The 15,858-nt window shown below is 36.8% G+C and overlaps 1 protein-coding gene across 1 annotated transcript in view; it reads right to left on the bottom strand.

Annotated features, from left to right (window-relative positions):
• LOC306877381 (uncharacterized protein) overlaps nucleotides 1-15,858 on the bottom strand; it is a 109,565-nt gene that overhangs the window by 26,909 nt on the left and 66,798 nt on the right. The gene's annotated exons all lie outside the window — the stretch shown is intronic.

Raw genomic sequence — 15,858 nt, forward strand, 5'->3', positions numbered from 1 at the left:
TCCGTTTCGGACCTCTGGGGAAGTTCCCTCTTTAACGTTCAGGAGAGCTTTTACTGTTGAACTTGATCCACCCAGCGGGAACCGCAGCTCAGGAGTTGAATGTCATATCAGTCTTTAGGCATGTTTGTCGCTCAATACGCAAACTCTGCTAATTCTTTATTTACACGCGGGTGAAGGGCGCGGTGCGGATGAGGCTTGATCCGGTAACGTTAGTAAACAAACAGTAAGCTACATGGTTTTTGAGTAACCACAAAAAGTGTAGCCTACACCGCAAAAAAAAAAAAACTGGAGTTGGGTTTGCTTCAAGCAATTGCTCGTGCATTTCACAACTAATTACAAAGAAATGGCAAGTATGTGAAAATTTGAGGTAGAAACACTGAAGATAGCACATGTACGTCTGCAAGATGTCTATTAAAGATTTCTTGATCTGGAAAGCATCTGCTGTCTACAAACATCTGACAGACGTCTTTCAGATGTCAGTTTTACATACATTCTAAACATCTTAAAGACATCTAATAGACGTCTATTTGACATCTAAAAGGAAACGTCCTATAGATGTACTGTAGATGAGCAAACACCCTAAAAAATACGTCTTGCAGATGTAAATGCAGACATCAAATAGACGTCTCTGAGATGCACGTGTGCTATTTCTTAAACATATTTCAATAATCATTGTTTTATCACTGTTGTAGGCTATTTTGTTGACAAAACAGTGCCGATATTTGACACTAGTTTTATTTTTCATAAACATACGAAAGTAAGTCAAGGGTGTGTATTTACATCTAAACACACACTAGCAAACAGGAATTGTGATTGCTTCAGGAGATCACCATGGCAACAGTATGCACTTGAGCGATTTATCGGCTAAAACCAAAACCATGCCATTATTTGACACTTTTTATAGTGTTATTTATCACAAACATACCTCAAAAATATTAGTACAAGTTAGTCAGGGCGCGTAATTTTACCTGGCATTAAACAAGCAAATTGCTATAGCTGAGGAGGTAACCATAGCAACAATACACGACTTGAGTGCTTTATGAAAGTGTCATAATCGGATGGAAAGTTATCCAAAGAGTGCCGATCTCAGAGACGTCTATTTGATGTCGTATTTTTTAAGGTGTTTGCTGCTCTTCAATACGTCTATAGGACGTTTCCTTTTATACATCAAATAGACGTTTATTAGATGTCTTTAAGATGTTTATGATTTAGAATGTATGTAAAATTGACATCTGAAAGACGTCTGCCAGACGTTTGTAGACAGCAGATGCTTTCCAGATCAAGAGATCTTTAACAGATATCTTGCAGACGTATGTGTGCTATCTGGTGATATTTTACATTTATAGATCAGAAAATATTGACATCATAAACATATCTCAAAAAGTCAGTGTTTTGTTAAAGAAAAAATGTCTAAGATTGATGTTGGCTAACTGGATTCTCCGAAACTAACTAAAAGTTTTAACCCTTGAAAGTATAGCTGTAATGGCCAAAGTGGTAGACTCTCAGATTTTAAAAAAAGAATAATCGTATTTATGTCATAAACAAATGTGAGCATTCATAACGTTCTTCCTTTATTCTTTAGTTTGTTCAATTCCATCATTGAGGGTCAATCTCTGTGGTCTCCCCCCTTAAAACGGCACTTCATTGGACAAGTCCATCTGATGAAGTTGAAAAAGGTGAATCAACCTGTTCCACAGCAGATCCAGAGCCGATGCGTCTGCAGTCATGATCAACACCGGCCGGCTTCCTCCAGGTGATCGCTCTTGGTGCTTCTTCACCGGGAGCGCGTGTGAATGATTCGCTGGAAATGTCAGCGCGAGAGACTCTAGCGTCAAAAGCCGAGCGAGCCGAGCATCCATGCGCCTCAGCGGACTGTTGCCAATTGCTGAAATGCAGTCTCTCATCTCACCAGTGACTAAGGCTATCCTCGTAGCTCTGTTTATTTTTGCCATTTTGCTCATCCTCTATGTGATACTGTGGTATATATGCAGAGACGTGGACTGTGATCACGGCATTTGAATTTGGAGACCGAAGCTGCGCGGATCCGCGGAGAAGTCAGGGTGACCCCGGTAAGCGCGTCCGCATGCCCTTCATTCACATCTTTATCACACAACAGTGGTCAGAAATCATTATTTGTAAGTTATGCATTCGTTCGTTTTCCATTATAGCGCTCTATTGCACGCGAAGTGATAGATGTGTCACTCTGCAATGACTCCACGGCTCATCAAACCGTCATCATCTTGTTCATTACGAACGAAACGGCATGCACTTGAACGGTTTTTCACGAAAAATAACGTTTGAATAGATGCGTTCGCTGTTCGTTCAATTTTGGTTCCATGCACGTTCCGGGAACGTTAGTTTATGGTTATTATTAAAATGCATCTAAAAAGAATAGAACGTCGGGATGAATTGGTTACCAAAATAATAAACGCGGAGCGTGCACTAAGCTTCTGCGTTTAATAGGTGCAAAAATTGAAGGAATAGCCCAAATTTGAATCAATGCAGATTTAATTGTCGAAAAGTAACTAGTTAAACAAAATTCGGACGCCAACAAGATGCACGAAGGTTTTGAGAAAAAAAAAAACTGTTGTCGCAGGTTGCAAGATGCATCTAAAGAAGATTTTGACACTTGATACTAATTTTCAGTAAATGTTTGGTTTTCAGTAGTCTGTTATCATGCACTTTTGTGGCAAGCGAGCGTTCAGCAGGGACGCTGAGACTGACCGCAGCTTTGCAGCAGTTTATTGCAGTCTGTGTTCTTTGAACTTGTTAACCTGTTACCCTGCGCCCCTATTTTTGAGCATTTTGTAAAAAACGATATAACCAAATAAAAATGTCTGTAGCTCTTGAACCCTAAGGTCTATATTTAAAAATCTGGTGTTGTTTGAAACTAGACACTTGATCCTTTGTTACTCTAGAGTCATAATAACTCAAAATTAGTATAGCAATAGAGTAAAACAAGGTAAAATATACATGAAATTGACTCGCGATATGTTTTAATGAAGCTCACTAAGGGAAAAATGGATGAGACTTTCATGCCAAAGGCCTGAAAACACCATAAAGATAAAGCTGAACATCTGACCATGTTTTGATTCAAATTTGAGGATGATACTCCCAAAAATGTAGTTTCTGTAAGCTTTTATTTAAAAAAAATCTAGGCGTCCTTTCAAAAAAGCCATTTGGAGACCCCAAATAGACACTTTGTAAACAAATGTCCAAATGAGTCAAAACTACATAATACATATATGTATATCAATTCAGAACTGCTCTGCCCACCAAAACACACAATAAAAAACTATTTCTGAACAGCATTTGTAGTGCTGACTCATTTAGTCATTTGGTTAGTCTACAAATGGCATTTTTGAAAAAAAACGCCTAAATATTTCCTGAAATAAAATATGAAATAATAAATTTTTTATAGGTAAAGACTTACAGAAAGTACATCTTTATGGTATTTCATTTCAAGAAAAGCTTTGGAAAAGTCATTTGGATATTTTATTTCAAGAAAAGTCTAGGAATCCTTTCAAAAATGCTATTTAGAGACTCCATAAGACACTGCATACTACATATGTATATCAATTCAGAACTGCTCTACCAATGAAACCACAAAAAAACACAAAACTATTTCAGAATTTGAACATAACTAAACAGTCTTTATTCTGAACAATTCCAATAATGAAAACAGTGAACCAAAACAGATTTGATCATTTTTGAACTAGTGAAAACACAAAACATGCAAAATACATTGTTTTTACAACATTTGTATTTTTTATTTATTTTATATGGTGAATATTATGAATATTACTATTTTACTAATATAGTAATAGATTACTATTACTAATATTACTAAATAATAAAAAAAAAAAAACTATTTACAGTATTTACAGTGGAGGAAGACGCTCTAGCAGCCACTAAAATGTTTTTTTTTCTGACCATCTGGATTCACCAGACCTCTGAAAAGACAGGGAAGAGTGAGAGAAAAAGAGTGAGAAAGTGTGTAAGCAAAACAAATCAAACTTGCAACACTGTTTACATTTTGTACACACACACACACACACGCGCGCACACACACACAATAACCGGGACATACCCACAAACAAACACACCCACCCACCCACACGAACAAAACTCATGTAATCCCCTCATATTATCCCTCTCCGTTGTCATTTTTAGAATCTAAAACAGCTAACATGAAACAAAAGCTGCAAATACATGATAAAGACACATAAACATTCAAGAGGAGGGTGGAGACACTTACGTGCTAATGCTATCCACGCTTCCCAGCGATCTCAGCGCGTATTCGGCTACTAAATTAGCCATTTTTCTCCCCACGTCCTCCAAAACACCACCAAACGCCACAGAAACACTTCTCAAGTCGAAGATCCACGATGGAGAGATTCAGATGTGAGCTTTGGACAACATCTGTTCGCTGATAGCCAGTCTGTGTAGCGCCGCGACGCCATTATGTGTACGCTTCATGCGTAACCCGAGAGCGCACGAAAACACACGGACAATACGCCGAGCTATTCTCTAAACAATCTTACGTAAACTATTCAAACTGTCAATCACTTTAAACGTCCTTGTGGTTGGCTAACACTTCCATCCATCAAAACTGTGCTGGCGAGGCATTGGCTGGGTTCAAACACCCCTATTGTGATGTGTCCGGATTGACACCTCGCTGACCCATTCACGGACGCGCTTACTGTCCCGGGTTATAACAGCTCCTGCGATTGAAGGAGAGAGACGAGGGAGGGCTATTCTTACTCGGAAGAGACGATTCTGCTGGAAATAGATGGCGTTTCAAAGCTGGAATACGAATTATAATCGATATTTATTGGAAAATGGACGCTATCGATAACTATAACTCGAATCGCTTATGTAAACAAAGGAGGATCTATCGTGTTTTCCCCTATTTTTTCGTTGTTTTGGATTAAAAAGTGGATGCATTTTGAAGAGTGGACCCTTCTCTTGAAATGTATGCTGGTGTGTCTTGGAATAGTCTGAGCTGACCAGCGCTATTGGCGATCAAACGTGAGTACTGCGGTTCGCTTTGTTCATTTTAAATGGCCGGTCTTTCAGCATTTCTGTTAACCCTTTCCTCTCTGGTGTATTGATTTCAAAAACAAGCTCACATCGTTAATCTTGAGTGTTTTAGCTTTCAAATGATATATAGTTAATGATAATTGATTGAATATTGTTCTAAAACAAAGGTAATAAAAAGTCCGACCACGCCCGACCACGCCCTTCCGGCCCGCCCGCGGGCCGATGCGGGTTAACAGGTTAAAAGCATTTCGTTCTTGCAGCTCTGGGACTTGAGGAGACAGACATCGTGTCGAGGGTAATGGTTTTCTGCTTCCCTATAGAGATCCCAAACACTCTTCTTTAATATTACCCTTGCTGTCTTAATTTAATAGCCTACCTTTAATCTCTCGGTTAATGAACATGAGTCGAGGCGCTGAACTCGAAGTGAACCATGCATTTTTCACGCTCGACATGCTCGCATTATTGGTTAAAATAGCCGTTATGTGTTGTGAAGGAGAACCCAAGGGCAGATGCAAATTGCCACTGCAGTGTGTTTGAGAAGCACTGTTGAACTCATCTCAGCAGGGTGCGTGGCATTTCATATTTAATCATCACAGCCACTTATGCACCAGTCCAACAGACATTTATCTATTCATGCAGATGTCAAAGTCTTTTGAGTGAGATGTGCTGATTGGTGTAGCCTATTAATTGAGAACAAAGCATGCAAAAGGCAGAATGGATCTCGGCTGTGATAGTTAATATCATGGTTGTTCCTGGAGTGGGTTGGAACGGGAACAGACAGAGAATTGCGTCACACTGCAAGACAGAAGGAACGTCCCCAGATAAATCATATCAAACGCTCCTGTTAGTTCACAGCTGCTCGACTGCCTGCCGTCTGTCTGTCACTCAACAGGTTTTGATGGGCATGTTGGGGAATTCACTTGATCACGGTTCCTTCATTCAGTCCCTTACAGAAGCGACGCATTGATGGCAATGCTTTGCAAGACTATATATGAAAACCTCCACATATTTATTTGTGTATGATAATGTTGCTGTAGCCGTGCATCACTAAAATGTACGAAAGCCTGTTTCTGCCACAGGATAAAAATAATAATAAAGGTAATTGATTTTTTTTTTTTTTTTATCTCACGGAGAATAAAAGCCAGAATTGCAAGACAAAAAGTAGCTTTTTTTGTTTTTATTCCATGGTGGAAACCAAAAACAGAATTGTGAGATGTAAACTCAAATTTCTGAGAATAAAGTCAGAATTGCGTTAATGTAATTGTGACTTTTTTTTATTTAATGCAAATTTATATCTTGCAATTCCGAGATTATTTCTTGCAATTCTAAGTTTATATCTCACAATTCTGGGAAGAAAAGCCAAACTGTGAGATATGAACTCACAACTGCAAGAAAAAAAAGTCAGAATTGTGAAATTAAAAACAATTACTGTATTATTTATTCCAGTGCAGAAACAAACATACAGACAAACAGACAAAAAAAGTCAGAATTACTAGACAAACTTAGAATTGCAAGAAAAATATCTGAATTGTGAGTTTAAAAGTCACAATTATCTATCTATATAATTTATTATTATTTTTTTTTTGGTGCAAGCTTCCATAAAAATGTTTACATTCTTATCTCAGTTCAGAGGAATCTAAAAACCTTGGAAATCGTATAGTTTCACATGTTTCAATGATGTAAAATACACAAGTGACTTTAACCCCAATATGTTTTATTATATTTTAAATAAATGAATGATATACTTAAACACTGCACGATTAAAAAAAAACTGTAATATGCAGATACTGTAAATGTAAAGTCACAAATGATCATTTAGTCTAGAAATGAAAAGCATCATAAAAGTATTCCATGTGCACTACATTTAGCTCCCCTTGTGTCATAAATCTGACTTTACAGTGAGGAACATGATGGCTTAAATTTCAGCTTGTTCCTCACAGTCTTAGAATATTAAGTATAATAGTCTACGTTTACGGTATTATTGTTGTGGAGCCTAACAAAAAATATCAGTGTGCGCTTTCACTGTATACTCTTAAAAATAAAGCTTCTTAAAGGATGTTTCTACAGCAATGTTATAGAAGAAATATTTTTGGTTCCCCGAAGAACCTTTCAGTAATCAGTTTTTAAAATAAGCATATTTCTTTCATAGTGTAAAGAACATTTAATAACTTTTTGTTCTACTATAAAGAACCTTTAGTGGTTTCATGGATGTTAAAGATTCTTCATGGAGCCATCGATGCCAATAAAAGAACCTGTATTTTAAAGAGTGTATGACATAAAGTTCAAACATTATGTCAAAAACCCCTCTGTGTTTCACATGAAATGCATACAGGTTTGGAATGACATCAGGGTGAGTAGATGACAGAATTTTTATTTTCACTCTAGATGTCTTGGGTAATTAAATGAATCCTCCAAAACTAGCTGAAAACAGTGCATTTGAAGTGCAATAGTTTGATCTGGAAATAAAAACTCCATTTATTTTCTCCATAAGGAAAATTATTTTTAACTATTTCTGATAAACCTTTAAAGACAGACGTGTTGTGAGCTCTGAGGTTGTTAATCGATTGTATGCCCTTTTGGTGAACCCATCTGTTTGCATTAAGTCAGCTTATTTGTAGAATAATTGTGTTTAATCGTGGAATTAATGGTGAAAAACTACATTACCCATGATGCTGTACAGAAAATGGAAAATTCCACCAATCAGAGAGTCACACCTTGCAAATCACACCAAAAGAGATATTTAGCTCTGCCCACTCCAAATAATGTCACTAATCATTCTCAATATACGTATATTAATGTCACTCACAAAGCTTCATAGCATTGCAGTTCTTTCCCTAATTAACCCACTGTGTAACCCACTCATTTTTGACCGAAAAATTGTCCTATTTTGTTTTTTTTTAGAATTTTTTACTTAATCAGAATGGTACGAAACTTGATAAAGGTTATGGCACATGCATTGTTCGCGGTCAAAAATTACGCATTGGAAATGAATGGGAAGTGAATTTGGTAGCATTTGGTACTGCGGCCAAACTAAATCTTATCTTTTATCACTTATCTTCAAATTTGGAACATAGCTTGTTTAGATTTATGATTTTCATGCAGTTTTAGAGTAAAACATGTGTTTGGAAAATATATATTTGTTATAATTTATATATGCATTTTTCATAATGATAAACTTAAACTTCTATAACTTTTTTAGTTTCACTTTTTTCACTTCAGCAGTAATCTCCCAAATGTTTTCTTTAAAAAGAGACCAGACTTAAGTTAATTGAAGATTTAAGGCAGTTTATTTCCTTTTCAGGTCTGTGCTGTGCTTAACCCTTAATAAATGGAGTACATAAATATAATTTAGTACAATAACATCCCCTAAAAATTCTAAATATGAAATAAAAAACATTATCAAACTAAAACATAGTACATTTATTTAATTGAAATGTTTTTTTAGTCAAAGTGGTTAAGTTCACAGTCTTGCATCTTTGTCTTTTTGTCTGATTTTCATTTACTTTCTTCACATCAAAGTTAATGTTTGTTTGGTTTGATTCGTGGCTTATAGTGCTTTAATGAAGTTTTTTTTAATCCCTATGGGCAAAATACTTACTGAACCAATGCTGCTGAAAAAGTGGGCAGCACTAACGCACACAATTCATGTAATTGATTTTGTCTGCAGGATGAAAGTTGTTTCTCCATGAGAGTGTTTCTGAGCTCAGCGATGTGTGTTTATATTCCTGTCCTGGATTGGCGGCAGTGAGGTTGTGTTTGGTGGGATGGATGGCATATGAGGAACTCCTGGAAGCGTAATCGAGTGGCAATCATAGAAAGTGGGCCAGCAAGGGTTCTCTCGGGAGGAATCCGAAGCAGTCCGTGTTTCTCCTGCAAAACCACCAAACGCTCACTTTTAGCTGTCAGTCGGATTGCTTCCACCCAAGCTGCTGCATGACACGGAGATATAATAAAGTCATGGATGTGGGGTTATAAATAGATTATATGAGTCAACTGTTATGTAAAGTAAAATTTTTAACTTCCTGTTTACAGAAACGGATGTAATCCAGATTTGAATTGGATTAAAATTGCTAAGAGCAAAGAGGCAAATATATGGCAAAGTCGTTCTGAAATTTATATTTCTGATTCTGATTGGACAAGGTGTGTGTTCAGTGTGAGGATGCAGTGTAACACTTTAACACCGGCTGCTAATGAACGCCGCGGCATGGAAGTGTTGCTGCTCTCTCTGCTAAGTTGTCAGCACACATCTTGCGCGTCCTGACACTGAGGATAAACAGTCATCCCGCGTTTCTGAGACGGCAGGCCTTTGTCGTGGAACAGCTTGCACTAGAGATGAGCAGCAAAAACATCAGAGTAGATTAATACAGCATTTTACATCCACAGCAGCAGAAGATACAGGCGTTCCAGAACCTTTAACTGAAGTGAACATAATGAAAACCAAAGTAACATACACAGTTATCAGCCACTGCTAATAATCTTGAAATGGTCAAATATTACTTGATTAATCAGCCTGATCTGTCTATCACAAACATCAGGTCAAGTCAAGTCACTATTATTTGTATAGCGCTTTTAACAATGCAAATTGTGTCAAAGCAGCTTTACAGTATTTAGACGGGGAAAAGTTTGTCAAAATAGTGTCATTCTCCTCTGGCCAGACAAAATCAGCAGTTTAAATCTAGACTAAAGCAGAATGAGATTGTGTAGAGGACTCATCTGGTTCCTGTGGTCTTGTCCCGATGGCCGTCTTGGAGACAGGGTCTTCACTGGGGGTCAGTCTCTGGGGCTCATCTAGGTGTCCTGCTGTAGAGGTCATCTCTAGGTGCTGATCCACCATCTGATCTGGATACAGTCTGGATCTGGGTGGCTACGGTGACCTCAGAATAAGAAAGAAACAGACTAATATTAGCGTAGATGCCATTCTTCTAATGATGTAACAATTAATTAATGCAGCCTAACAATCCTATAATGGATTTGAATTATAGAAATGTGATAGTGTATTATGTGTAAACCAGGTTAAAGAGATGGGTCTTTAATCTAGATTTAAACTGACAGAGTGTGTCTGCTTCTCGAACAGTGTTAGCCAACAATACATTGTATGAGTCAAAATTATACATTTTTCTTTTATGCCAAATATCATCAGGATATTAAGTAAAGATCATGTTCCATGAAGATATTTTGTAAATTTCCTACAGTAAATATATCAAAACTTCATTTTTGATTAGTAATATGCATTGCTAAGAACTTCATTTGAACAACTTTAAAGGAGATTTTCTCAATATTTAGATTTTTTTGCTCCCTCAGATTCCAGATTTTCAAATAGTTGTATCTCAGACAAATATTGTCCTATCATAACAAACCATACATCAATGGAAAGATTATTTATCCCGCTTTCAGATGATGCATAAATCCCAATTTCAAGAAATTGACTCTTATGACTGGTCATATATAATGTACATGTGCTTCTGTTTGTGTGGCTGATGATCGTCCATATTGTCGTCTTTCTGTAATGACAGTAAGGCTCATGTCGGGGGCCGTTTGGGGCCGTTTTCAGGTCGAGTAGCTCAAGGAGACTCAGAGACACAGAATGAATGCTAAAGGAGCTGCAGTGAATTGATTGTGTTGAACTAACGAATAAAATGTCAGTAACAAGCTGAAAAGAAGGTCAAGAAAACAAACATGGAGTACATAGTGTGTTGCTTGCAAACCATTATGATGTCCGCCTGTCTCTTCACCTAAACACGGTTTAACAGGCGATTTGATTCGATCTCGATTCACAAGCTTGTGATTCAATTCAATTCAATTTCACATCGATTCATTTGGATATAATGGCAGTCACGTACAGTACATGTCCGTTTTTTCAATTCATCTTCAGCTGTAAACTATACAATAAACCCTGTCATGATTCTAATTATTTGTAAACAAATATTTAAATTGCACATGAGGCAGTTTTTATATAAAAACATTTATTATAACAACTTTAATGATATACTAATTATGTTTCTACTCCAGTTTGTTATTAAAATATAAACATTTAAACAGTTGATGCCATAATTTGTTTTCATGATGGTTTTATTCCCAGGAAACAAATTGTGGGAACATTGCTTTGAAATGTTTCTAAAAACTCAAAATATCTAGTTTTCTTGTCATGATTATAACAATATTTAATCATTCTATCTTACCCAATTTTTTAAAATATTCTGTGAACATTAAAATGACCAGTTTTCTTCTCGTAATTGGAACGATATTTAAAGGTTACAAAAACGTTTCTCACAACATTCTATTTGTTTTTACTCAAAATATGGCATTATTTGAATGTTTATTTTTAATATTCTAAGAACGTTACAATTTGCATGGTTATAATGTTATTTAAAGGTTACAAAAACATCATTTATAAGTTATAAGAACATTATTTTAAGAATGTTTTGTCCGAACATTTATAGAAAAAAAAAAACATTCCCTGTTAGCTGCATTCAAACATTCATTATACACAGGTTCAGTAAAAATAAAATTAATATGTAATATAGTGCATATATTTATCAAAATGTTATTATTTTTTTCTATCTGACTAGTGAGTTTATAGTCAATGAATGTCTCATCTAGGGTAAATGTGATATTGCATGACAGTATTGATCTCAAGTAGTTTTATTGATATCTTTCTGCGGTTGAAACATTGATTCATTGATTCATTGATTTATTTATTGATTCATTGATTACATGATTAATTTAGGTTCTGATGTTCATTGATGTTTATTGGCTGCTGTAGCTTGTAGTAATTTGAGACTTTGTTTCATATCAAATGTATCAAAGCACAAAGATTATTGTGATTTATTGAATGGGAGGTGCTGTTTGATTATGTTTTGTTGACGTGTCAACTGAAAACAGCACAGATTGATTCTTTGGATTTAAGAATCAGTATCAGTTCATCCAAATGAGAATCGATTCAAAATGAGAAATCAGTATTTCCAACCCAAACCTGCTGTATTCTGCAGTGAAATGTTTTCATACTGTCACAGTAAAAGACGTTTTGGGTGTTTTTGTGCATTTTGAGCAAATCAAGCATCAGAAACACGTTCTTGTCGTCGAGCAGCGACACCGCGTTTGTGTGAAACAGAGCAGGTTTGTGTGACATCTCAGTTGTGCTTGAAAGCGTATTGGTGGTGTTTTGATGTTTCCCAGCAATGTTTTTCAGTGGAGAAGCCTTAAAAGATTCTTTCGAGGCTTTAGTCAGTTGTAAATCCGTCAGGGAAACACAGGTGGTCTCGCATGATTCCTGCAGCCGTTTGCTGGAGAGAGACGAGCTGCAGGATACGAAATGAGGGAAAATATAAAAACTAAAACCAATGGACTTTACTTAAGCACAAGGCCTATAAATGATCCAATCTTTGCTGTTAAACCTGTCGCACACAATCTACTGCACACCTGCTGTCTGACTGATACTCATTTAATGTTTTGCAAGTAAAAGGCCTTTTGGTTTAAAAAGGCCAGAAAGTTGGAAAGTAGCTTAAAAAGCATAAAAAGTGAAAGTGACATAAAGCCAAGTATGCATTCCCATACTCGGAATTCATGCTCTGCATTTAACCCATCCAAAGTGCACACACACAGCAGTGAACACACACACACCGTGAACATACACCCGGAGCAGTGGGCAGCATTTATGCTGCAGCGCCCGGGGAGCAGTTGGGGGTTCGGTGTCTTGCTCAAGGGCACCTCAGTCGTGGTATTGAGGGTGGAGAGAGCGCTGGACATTCACTCCCCCCACCTACAATCCCTGCCGGCCCGAGACTCCAACCCACAACCTTTGGATTATGAGTCTGACTCTCTAACCATTAGGCCACGACTTCCCAAGTTAAACCTTTATTAATAAATGTTAATAAATCACTGTGCGATTACTAGGAGGTTGCATATACATTTGTGTGCATGCATATATCTGTAGCTATATGCATATGCATATTACATTATACTATACATTGCAAGCATAGTAAGCATAATGTGTTATGTATTTTCAATTTATGTAAATGTATATGCATATGCATAACGTTTTTTTTGCATATATCTATATGCATATACATATTTTATGTATTTAAATGTATCATGGATATAAATAAATACATACTATATAGAAATTGCATACTATGTGATGCAAGAATATTAAGCGTAGTATGTTATTATATATGTTCTACATATTTATATGCATATGCATTGAAATTTACATAATATATAAAATATACATATACTTCAGGAATATTAAGCATGCAATGTTATTATGTAGTTTCTATATATTATGTAAATTTGTATGCATATATATATATATACAGTGCCCTCCAAAAGTATTGGAACAGTAAGGCCAATTCCTTTATTTTTGCTGTAGATTCTAAACATTTGGGTTTGACATCAAAAGATGTCATATTCAAAAGAAGAATATGAGAAGAGAGATTAACATTTCAGCTTTTATTTACAGGTGTTTTCATCTGGATCTGATACACAACTTAGAAGATAGCACCTTTTGTTTGAACCCACCCAATTTTCATGTTACCAAAAGTATTGAACATGTGACTGACAGGTGTGTTTTGTTGCCCTGGTGTTTCCTATTAAATGATTATTCAAACAATAAATAGCACTGAATGTCTGCGCTCAGTTTCAGATCCATGCAGACTGCATTTATAGTTAGTTAGACGTGTAACCAACATGAAAACCAGAGAGGTGTCTATGGGTGAAAAACCAGCAATTGTGAAGCTGAGAGAAGATGAAAAATCAATCAAACCATTGCACAAACACTGGCAATAACAAGTACAACCATTAATCTCCTGAGGAAGAAAGAAACCACTGGTGTACTAAGTAACACCTAAAACAGGTAGATCAAGGAAAACATCTGCAGTTGATGACAGAAACATTGTGACAGCTGTAAAGAAAGACCCTAAAACAACTGTTAGTGACATCAGCAACAACCTCCAGAGGCCAGGAGTGAAGGCATCACAATCTACTGTCCGCAGAAGACTTCATGAACACAAGTACAGAGGCTACACCAGAAGATGCAAACCACTCATTAGCAAGAAGAATAGCAGACGAGCAAGGTTTTATGGACTGATTTTATGGACCAAAGTGATGGAAAGATTAAAGTTTGGAGAAAGAAAGGATCTGCTCATGATCCCAAACATACAAGCTCATCTGAAACACAGTGAACACAGGTGTACATTATAGTACACATTACACAAGTAATGTAATGGCTTGGGCTTTCATCGCTTCTTCTGGGGCAGGCTCATTAATCTTCATTAATGATGTAACACATGATGGCAGCAGCAAAATTAATTCAGAAGTCTACAGAAATATTTTGTCTGACAATTTACAGAAAGATGCAACCAAACTGATTGGGAGATCCTTCATCATGCAGCAAGATAATGACCCAAAACATAGTGCCACAACAACACAGGAGCTCATCAGGGGCAAGAAGTGGACGGGTTTAGACTGGCCAAGTCAATCTCCACACTTAAACCCTGTAGAGGATGCACTTTATCTGCTAAAGAAGAGACTGAAGGGAGTAACCCCCCAAAACTGAAAGAGGCTGCGGTGAAAGCCTGGAAAAGCATCACAAAAGAAGAATGCTAACGTTTGGTGATGTCAATGGGTCACAGGCTTGATGCAGTTATTTAATAATTTAGTAATTTTTTCTCAAAATTTAACAAAATTTAATCTCGAGATGGTTTTATTTTTTTATTATTGCTTGGCCCTAATCATCTTCCGTAATTGCATATTTATTCTCTAACACTAGCTTTCTTTTTTCTATTCTATCAACTTTTTTCTTAAAAAAAACAACAACAACAAACAAAAAAACACTAGGTTTCTTTTTTCTATATTCTATCTACTTGTTTTTTTTTTTTTTAATTAAAAAAGAAACCTTACTCTGTGTGCTGCGTTAGGCTAACCGAGACTTGTCATAGCACTTGCATGTTGCTGCTCTTTAGTTGGTTTTGATTGCTTCTGTTGTCCTCCTTTGTAAGTCGCTTTGGATAAAAGCATCTGCTAAATGACTAAATGTAAATGTATTTGCATATGCATATACATTTAAATGCACATACTATATGGAAAGTGTAAGAGTATGTTCTTCTGAACATGAAGTGTTGTTTTTGAAAATGCAGCTTTGTTAGTCATTAATGCTGCTGATGAACCTGTTCAGACAGGATCTTATTCTGTAGAGTTTTGGACCCTCCAGCGATCTTCACACAGAGACTGAACGGGTCTGAGAGCCTGTGAGTGTTTCTGAGAGCCAGTGTCTTTAACTCGCTCACAGCAGACATGACACTAAAAGGCAGGACTGCTCTTGAGCCGCTCGTCCTGTAAGCGTGAGGTCAGGGGAGCCAGTGGGACACTAGGAAGGGCTCATCCATCTGGATGGGATTCCACAAAGTTTGAGCACTAAATGAGCAGCATGAGTCACTGTGGATGAATGATTCATCTGAGCGCTTTCTCAGGCCGCAGTGCCGTAAATCGCTCTAAACCCGTGCGAGGGGATTGTGCGTCTACAGCTGTTATCTGCTCCAGATGAAGCTTTGGCGAGAAAGACCTTCAGAATTATCTCAAACCCAACGCATGAGAAGAGATTGAAGACTTATTCAGTTCAAGCAGATTTACCACAGTTAAAACAGTACTTCTGTCTCAGAGTCAAGTGTGAGAAAGTCACTTAAAGTTGATTTGATGACTCAAAACATTGAGCTCTTTGATTGACAAGGTTCTTATGTTCATGGAAAACCTGGAAATATGTAGGGAATATCAGAAAAGTTACAAATTGTGGTTGCCCGCAGTGTTATTTTAGTATATTTG

The sequence above is a fragment of the Barbus barbus genome (assembly GCF_936440315.1).
Source record: "Barbus barbus genome assembly, chromosome: 11".
NCBI lineage: Eukaryota > Metazoa > Chordata > Actinopteri > Cypriniformes > Cyprinidae > Barbus > Barbus barbus.